The sequence below is a fragment of the Scyliorhinus canicula genome, chromosome 1, assembly GCF_902713615.1.
Source record: "Scyliorhinus canicula chromosome 1, sScyCan1.1, whole genome shotgun sequence".
Classification (NCBI taxonomy): domain Eukaryota; kingdom Metazoa; phylum Chordata; class Chondrichthyes; order Carcharhiniformes; family Scyliorhinidae; genus Scyliorhinus; species Scyliorhinus canicula.
Window position 1 is genome coordinate 308,843,988 of NC_052146.1, and position 6,816 is coordinate 308,850,803.

A 6,816-nucleotide genomic window follows, 5' to 3' on the forward strand; every position below is an offset into this window, starting at 1 on the left:
TGACATGCATTGTGCTGCCTGTAGTTCAAAACATTGATGTATATACTGCTGATATGTCAATGTTTTGGATTAAACAGAACGGAAGTAGAGGTGAGACGTGTGTGCAAAGCTCTCGTGGGATCCTGTGGTTCTCAATAAAAAATGCTTTGTTTGTATTAACAATCATTGTCATCGTGTTGTATTCAGAGTCAGAACACGACATGGTTGCAGTGCTGCGCCATTCTCTCAAGGCCATGCAGATACTGCCTGACTTCTTCCAATGAAAGCTGTGACAACCTTGAAACTTTCTGTTGCTGGACCCATCCAACTGGGAGGTTGGGTGCATTGTGGGAGGCGGGGTGGGGCATATTCCAGTTCAGATCGTTTCACAGTGAGTGGTGCAATATAACTTTCATCTTTTAAAACACATCGACTGTCTAATAGATGGGGGATGTGGTGAGGAAGGAAGGAGTACACTATTGGTTTCCAGTAACTGTATTGGGATCTTTGCATGTAGCCAAACGGGCTGGCTGGATTACGACGGCTTGTTCTTAGCCTCTTTCAGGACACTTCACCCTTTCTACCTGAACCTTCCCTTTCCTCACTCATCCATCCCACGCTCCGGCTCAAATTCTAATCGAGCAGCGGATCAGGTCTGGCAATTCCTGTGCTGACTGGAGAGGCGACAGGAGTGTTGGGCTCCACAATATCCAGCAGCTGAATGGGATCTTGCTCATTTCTCTCAAGGATTGACTGAATCCAAAGGGGATTTTGTAGAGTTTTTATTTGTCGAGTTTCGGGTCACACACTACCCAGTATAACGGTGCTCAGTTCATCATATCGCAGGCAAGAGTTATATCTGGGGGAAAGGCAATTATGATGTGATGAGGCAAGACTTAGGATGCATCGGCTGGAGAGAAAAACTGCAGGGGTGATGGGCACATGGAAATGTGGCGCTTGTTTACGGAACAGCTACGCGTGTCCTTGATAAGTACGTACCTGTCAGGCAGGGAGGAAGTGGTCTGAGCGAAGGAAACCGTGGTTTACTAAAGGAGTTGAAACACTTGTCAAGAGGAAGAAGGAGGCCTTATGTAAAGATGAGACATGAAGGTTCAGTTAGGGCGCTCAAGAGTTACAAGTTAGCTAGGAAGGACACTAAAACAGAGAGCTAAGAAGAGCCAGGAGGGGGACAGGATAATCTTTGGCAGGTAGGATCAAGGATAACCCTAAAGCTTTCTATAGATATGTCAGGAATAAAAGAAGGACTAGGGTAAGAGTAGGGCCAGTCCAGGACAGTAGTGGGAAGTTGTGCGTGGAGTCCCGAGGAGATAGGAGAGGGCTAAATGAATACTTTTTCATCAGTATTCACACAGGAAAAAGATAATGTTGTCGAGGAGAATACTGAGATACAGGCTACTAGACCAGAAGGGCTCTTGAGGTTCATAAGGAGGAGGTGTTAGCAATTCTGGGGAAGTGTGAAAATAGATAAGTCCCCTGGGTCGGATGGATTTATCCGGAGTATTCTCTGGGGAAGCTAGGGAGGAGATTGCTGAGCCTTTGGCATTTGATCTTTATGTAATCTTTGTCTTCAGGAATAGTGCCAGAAGACGGGAGGATTGTAAATGTTGTCCCCTTGTTCAAGAAGGGAGTAGAGACAACCCCGGTAACTATAGACCAGCGAGCCTTACTTCTGTTGTGGGCAAATTCTTGGAAAAGTTTATAAGAGATAGGATGTATAATCATCTGGAAAGGAATAATTTGATTAGAGATAGTCAACACGGTTTGTGAAGGGTAGGTGTAAGGGAATTGTACTGGATATTGTATGAGTTAGGTATGAAGTTCAGAATCATAGGTTTTAGTGAAATGATAAAGTAGATTTAGGTGAAGTATTGAGATGAGTATGTAACCTAGGGTAACCTCGTGTGACCTAATGTAATCAAGTATAGTTAATATACCTCGTGTGACCTAATGTAATCAAGTATAGTTAATATGATTAAAGCAGCAGACCCAGAAAAGTAGTATAGCATTTACTAATTAACAAAGACAAATAATAGTCACTTGGGAGAACAATGAATACGGCTCAGTGGCTCAACTTAATGGTTGACCATAAATAATGGCCATAAAAAGACAAGAATAGAGTGAGCATGTTTTCTGTACATTCGGCCTAAGTCAGCAAAACCACAATTGTTTCACAAGCAGGGAAGTTTACACAGGAACAAGATAAGGACAAGAGTTATAACCACCATGGTTTAAGAAGCAAAGAGAGGAAATAGGGAGCGACCAATCTCGAATGGGACAGATAAAGGGCCAACTAAAAACAATGGTGGCCAAAGCAAGGATAGATTGGAAAGCAAGATAAGAGGGCTGTAAAGTAAGATAAGAGTTTGAGATATGGAGTTGAAATGTACATAAAAGACAGCAAGCCCTGAGGCTCTTCGGATTGTTCCGGACATCCCAGCTTTGTTTTTTCTTGTGCTAGGAAAAATAAAGTTCACTGCTTGAAAGATCGCTTCTCAGACTCTCGGTGTTTTAATCGGTACGAACAAATTGTCGTCCTGGGGAACCACGACAAAATTGGCGCTGCGAGCAGGGTTGGTGAGAGATCGCCCAGAAAAGCATCTGGAAGGAGTGGCGGAGGCGAAGGTCCGACCGGGGCTGGACATCCCAAAGCCGGCATTCTGACAACAAGGTAAGCAGATTTGTATTGCATGTAAATCCTTGTTGTCGGAAAAGGGATCTCGAGGCCCGGCGCACCCGGCTCTTTGCTGGTCCTGGATCTCCCCAACCACAAAGATATCCTGCATAACTAAAACCAAATTGGGTAAAATAGTATTGAGAGACTGAGTCTGATCTGAAGAGTAGAGTTTTGCATGCAAAGCGCACTGTGAATACTGTATTGTCTGTGAGTGGGTAAAAAGTGAGACGGGAAAAAGGCCGAACGCTAAGGTAATGCAATTAGGTTAAGTCAACCGGTTTGGAGCGGGTTTTTCCAGGTTACGACTTGCCCAGAAGAGAGTAAGTGTGGGAAAATCTGCCAGTCCAAACCTACCCAGGACCTCGGGTAAGGGACGTCAACCGAGAGGGAGAGAGATCAGTGAGAGATCGCTCTCTGACCTAATACGGTAGTCAAAAGCACAGGAGGGGAATCTAACCCCGGAGAGGGGGATTAACAGCTAGAATAGAGAAAGTAAAAGACCAATTTGAACAAACTGGTCTGAGGCAGTAGCGTGGAGGACAGAAATAAGAAGGAGAGTCGGAACACAGGTAGGGTAATAACTAACAACTTGGAAAGGTCACACTGACAAAACCGCCTAGCGGCGAGATTGGTACAATCGGTTGGGAAGGAAGATTAGTCAGGGGGTTAAGAAAGGATAATAACAGAAACGGAAGCAACACTGGATTGGGGAAAAATTACACATATAACTAACTTAGAAGAGGTAGAGAACGAGTGGCCGTATGTAAAATGGGAAAGAATAGCCGATAGGAATTGGATAGACGAAATAAACTTGGAAACTCTAGAGAAATTAATAAAGGAATCTGATCGATATAGGGTTTCTATACACATAGACGAGCAAGTAAAAACCTACTACCCTCTAGCCCGGGAAAGGAAGATAGTGCCGGGACAGGGGACTACGGGGAAGTGGATATCGGGACCCCGGTTAGAGTTACAGATATTGGCAAGGGAAACCCAAGGTAAAGGTAAACAGGGGACTGAGCACGGAAAAACAACACAGCAAGTAATAATCACTGTGATACCTAACTCTGACGGATTAAGTGATAAAAATTGTGACAGTAATCCAAAAAGACGAGTAATGGCACACAAAGGTAAAACACCAGTGGAAACATTAGGGGATAAGTTCCCAGCCCTCAGGGGAGATATAGAACACGTCTCTGAAAAATGGGCCAAAAGAACAAGTAAAACTAATACACAGTGGCCGGAGGAAGGCACATGGTGCGTAGAGAGGTGTGAGGACCAGAAGGGAATAATAAAGAACTATAAAATAAAAGATAAATCTAAGAAAAGAAAGGAGAAGCGAGAAAAAGAACTAGAGATACTGGCATTGTTTGAAAAGGAAGGGAGAGAAAGGAGAAGGGCATGGAGGGAAGTATGGATGCAAATGCCAGTGCAACTTCAGGAAAAAGCAAAATTGGAAGATCCAAATGTAGCCCCGCCCCCATACTCAGAGGAACAGGGTTCCACGGGACTGTACCCAGTTATATCAGGCACGATGAATTTTGAGGGAGTATTTGACACAGAAGAGGTGACGAAGGAAGAATGGGCACGAAGGGAGTTAGAAAAGAAGCAAGGTGTAGAGGAAGAGGCTAAGAAACAGAAGAGGAGTTGAATGAGTTAAACCAAAGGAGAAAGCAGTTGGAGGAAGAAGTAAATGTAATAGACATTTTGGAATGGGTAAAGACGGTAATGAAGAAGGAAAAGGAACGAGACGAGGAAGAAAAGAATGGTAGAAGAAAATGTGAGTGGAAAACAAGTCATGATCCTTGCGAGGGTGAAAGTAAGGCGTCACAGGGAAAAATAAAAGAAAAGAGAGGCGAAGCCAGCAGAGAGGAAAGAGAAAGAAAAAGAAGCATAAAGGAAACATGTTGGCAAGGGAACAAAGAGGCAGACAGACGAGAAGTGGGGAAAGCATGGAGGTGGAAGTACCCAGAGAGAATCGAGGGAGAGATGGAAGGAGAGACAGAAGAAAGTAGTGACGACGAAGGGGGACAATCAGTGTTAGGGGAACAAAGAAAATCGACACGGGTAAGACACCAAACTGTAAAGTTTCCAGATAGGGAGAAAAGAGGGAATAAGATGCTCCCGGTGATTCTGAAGGGTGGCAGACCGCAGTATATCCCTTGGTCAGGTCAGGATTTGCCTAATCTAATTAATGAATTACCCAATATTTTGGAAGGAGCTGGAAGGTGGATTGGACAGTTGGAGGCAGGAATGGTGGGAAAAAGGATGGCACTGGGTGACATCAAAGCTCTCCTGACAAAGGTGCTAGGAATGGACCAAATGGCAGAAGTAATGAGACGTGCCGGCATCCCGACCGCAGCTTATGACCCAGAGGTAGATGGGACACTAATGGACCCGTACCGACAAGACATCTGGCAGGCACTGAGGAATATGTACCCCAATCGAATGGATGTAAAAACCCTAAGGGGAGAGCCATTGGGTGAGGAGGAGAATGCAGCTGTGTATGTGGAAAATCAATTAAAAAGGTGGAGAAGGGACACGGAGAGGGACATTCTAACAGACCCGCTGACCAACTCCATGTTCCGGGCTGCAATTCTAGAGGGCCTGCCAGTCTCAGCTAAGACAAGACTGGAGGATGTGGTGGGCTTGGACTCAAAAAGCTACCAGGAGTTTGTGGATTATGTTGCCCATGCAGTAGAAAGACATCGCAAAGATGAAAAGAATGCAGACAAACAGCTGAAGGAGATACAACGTAAACTCCTTCAGGCACAATTGGAGGAGATCAAAAACAAGGATAAGCTAAAGGCAAAAGAAGATCTCACACCCAGAAAAATAGCACCGATGGTGGTGGAGCAAAAGCCAGGGGAAATTCCTGCACTAACAATAGGGGGGAGCGGAGATGGAGGCCAGCCCATCGTAACCTATAACATTTCTGCCTTCCCACTGTCCATGAACCCACAAGCCCATGGCCTAAATTATCAAAATCCGTACGCCCTGCAAAATCAGACTGACTGGAATAAAAATGGGAAAGGACAGGGAGGGGGTAGGCCACCCTTTCAGAATCAGAGAGGGCAGGGACAGGCTAATTATCAGAATCCAAGACAGGGACCACTGCCTGGCCCTCCAGGTGTGTGTTGGGGGTGCGGGGAGACAGGGCACATAAAAAGGAATTGCCCGCGGAGTTCCACCAGACAGGGAGAAAACCAGCAACAGGCAGGCCAACAGCTGATCCAAGGGTCGCCGAACGGCATCCCGATGTTTCAAGGGCCGGTGAACCATCAGAGTTTCGCATAGAGAGGCCCAGAGAACCCCGAAATGGTAGGACAGTACGTACAAATAACAGAAACCGCAGAGCAGGAACCTATAGTTAATGTTAGAGTAGGCGGGATCGAGGTCCCCATGATGATAGACACCGGCGCCACGTGTACGTGCATACAAACAAAATATGCGGATCACCTACCATTGTCAAACCGGTTTGTAAAAACTGTGGGGTTCTCGGGGAAAATAACACTAGCTCGAATGACGACGCCGGTGCCTGTTACCATTGGAAACAAACTACCCATGTACCTGTTTTAGTAGGTGAGAAAACTCCTTTAAACCTATTGGGAAGGGATGCAATCCTAGGTCTAGGACTGAAATTAGAATGCACCGAACAGGATTGATTTGATGGAATGTATTCACTAGAGATACCAGGAAAGGAAGGGGTTAATGTATATTGGCTGGGAGATATAGAGGAACAAATTAAAAAACAGATATGGGGAAGTTTGGGGAAAACTTATAGACACTTGGGTTCCACAAGCCAAGGGCCGAGAACAGAATTACACTGTACAATGATAGTTGATGAAGGGCAGGAACCTGAAATACAGGAGAAATGGGAAAGGGAGGCGGGACGAGAACAGGAAATAAAGTCAAGAAGTATTTTAATTGGACTAGAGGGAGTGGGCCCTCGCAATCGTTAGGAATGAATGGATTGACAAATGGTTCTCTGTACCTGGGGCGGAGCCACATGTCACATTGAAAGTAAATCCGGGATATAGATCAAAGGACCTAGGACCAATGGTGTTGAGAGCACAAGACTTAGAATTTTCCCGACAGACAATGTAGATATTTGGACGTCCAGCGATGGACAAATGACGAAA